Below are 2,424 nucleotides of genomic sequence, written 5' to 3' on the forward strand. Positions count from 1 at the left end.
GAGAGAGAGAGAGAGAGAGAGAGAGAGAGAGAGAGAGAGAAATAACAGATAGACATCAGCTTTAACGAAAACAGATTAACGTGTTATTACCTCTCATGAAAGATTAAAGTGTGAATATCTCGGACACTGCTTGCCTGAAACTAGCCTATCGGATTTCTGCATTTCATCTCAACAAGGTATTGAAAGGGAAATTACTCTCTGGGCAGTATGAGATTTAATCTATATTTCATAATATCGAGGTTAATGTCTAACTTGTCAAATAGATAAAGACTCGGTGTTTTGTTGCTCCAAACTTCCTTGTCTGTTAGCAGAAAATGAATCTGTTACAGTCAATTTTACCCATCAGCGAAGAACAAAACATCTATTATAGTTTCGACGAGAAAAAGAACTGCGAAAAGAAATCCGTATTGTTTTGTCATTCATTCCAGTCACTTTGACGGTAAGTATATAATATGGTAAAACACTCATTGTACTTGACTGTTATTAAAACAAAACTAAAAAATAATCAGACAATGTCTGATCCATGTAAAGAAATTATTTTACAAAAACAAGATAATAAGAAAAACATATTGCGACAAAATTAATAATGCTTTTCAACAGCCACCACCACAACCACGACTCTTTTAAGGGCAGATCACCGAGAAATAATGTGTAACCAGATAAAATGATATGGTAACATAAAATATTAAGAGTAGGTGTTGTTTTAGTGTTGTATTTCCTCGTGATATACGAGTTATTACTTGCGACGGAGAATCGGTCTGTTATTGGCTGAGCGATTAGTTCGGCTTTGACCTTGAAAACGTGTGTGTGTGTGTGTATGTGTGTGTGTGTGTGTGTGTGTGTGTGTGTGTGTGTGTGTGTGTGTGTTTGCGCGTGCGTGCGTGTGTGTGCGTATATTGTGTATGTGATTGATACTTTAATTTTTACTTTTTCCTTCCTCTGGTATCCATAGGATGTCGAGGGGAGGTGCAGTTTCGGTCCTGTGCTAGGCGTGTAGCGCCTGTAATAGATATTATGTTACGTTGTTCCCGAACTTTTAAAACCCCATCCAGCCAGGTCTTTCTTGGTCTTCCTCTTGATTTGAAGCCAGATTCACGGGTGGTGTAATCTCTAGCCACTAGTTGTTTCTGAGGCATTCTGGTTAGAAGTCCGAACCATTTGACTCTTTGACGCTCTGTGAATTTTATTACTAGTGGTATTCCGGTTTGAAGACGTATGGTCTCGTTCTTTAATGGGTCTCTTTTGGTGACGTTGATGCTTTTGCGGAGACTCCTCATTTCGCATGCATTGATTTTTCTTTCTTGTGCCTTGTTTAGAGACCATGTTTGGCACTGGTATGCTCAGGTTGATGTGAAGATGCTATTGGTGAGCTGGATTAATAATGCTTGTATACGTTTTACGTTCGACACAATTTTAAAAAATTAATTAAAAATTAGTAGGCGATCCTCTACGACGCGCCGCGCTATAGTTGGGTGGAATCCCATATTCCAGAAGAATTGAATCTGTGTTTGTGAGTGAAATGGCTGGGAGTATGGGGAGGGTCATATTGTAGAGCATATATGGCAAAACAAAGAAATTGCGCTTCACTGACCCAGAAATTACTTGCTTCCAAACAGGTGACCACATTTCTGGAAACTCCCTTTGGGCAACTTTCATGAGTACATTTTTTTACAGCATGTGCACTGAAGCATAGGCAGCTCTGTTTTATAAAATCAAGATGTCCTCCGCCCTATTCAGCTGGGTGAGACCAGTTTTGAGCAGACTAGCAAGAGCACATTTAGGAGCCCCCCCCCCCCACTTTGGTCCGGCACGTGTGACGTCACTGCTGCGAGCTCTTGTATTATCTATTTGTGGTGGCCGAATTTTCTCAGACCCCCCCCCCCCCCCCTCCCCCCCCCCCCCTTCCCCGCTCGCGCTTCCTCTTTTTGTAGAGCCAAAGTGAATCTGACGCAGCACTTTTGGCACCTGTCCGGTTTACGCTAGATATAGGTTCACCTTAGTCAAGTCTTATGTCCTGTGCACGCTGCTGACTGAAAGTTTCGTCAATTACAAAATGTATCTGTTTGATATGACTGATAATGTAGTGGGTGGCTTGAGTCTTTTTCGCATGGACAGGCAAACGCTACCCTTTTGACACTATTTAATTTTGATCAAAGCCTTCAGAATCAAATATGCTTGGTTTTCTAGTCATGTTCAGGTGCATTTGATGAAAGTTAAGGCACTTCGCCAATCAGAAGGGCTACTACGTGTCAGATGGCATTAGAGGCTTCGATAATTTCTTTGCCCGTGGAATGCGATAGGCCCATAGTTGTTATGCCCCTTTTATCGTTTCCTGCAATGTCGTTCTTTCTACCAAAGGTAGTAGTTAATCCTTCTTCTTCTTCTTCTTCTTCTTCTTCTTCTTCTTCTTCTTCTTCTTCTTCT

At 41.2% G+C, this 2,424-nt stretch overlaps 1 protein-coding gene across 1 annotated transcript in view; it reads right to left on the reverse strand.

Moving 5' to 3' along the window:
• Positions 1–2,424, reverse strand: part of LOC101857490 (arrestin domain-containing protein 3) — a 39,346-nt gene that overhangs the window by 10,312 nt on the left and 26,610 nt on the right. The gene's annotated exons all lie outside the window — the stretch shown is intronic.

Source organism: Aplysia californica, unplaced genomic scaffold, assembly GCF_000002075.1.
Source record: "Aplysia californica isolate F4 #8 unplaced genomic scaffold, AplCal3.0 scaffold00269, whole genome shotgun sequence".
Classification (NCBI taxonomy): domain Eukaryota; kingdom Metazoa; phylum Mollusca; class Gastropoda; order Aplysiida; family Aplysiidae; genus Aplysia; species Aplysia californica.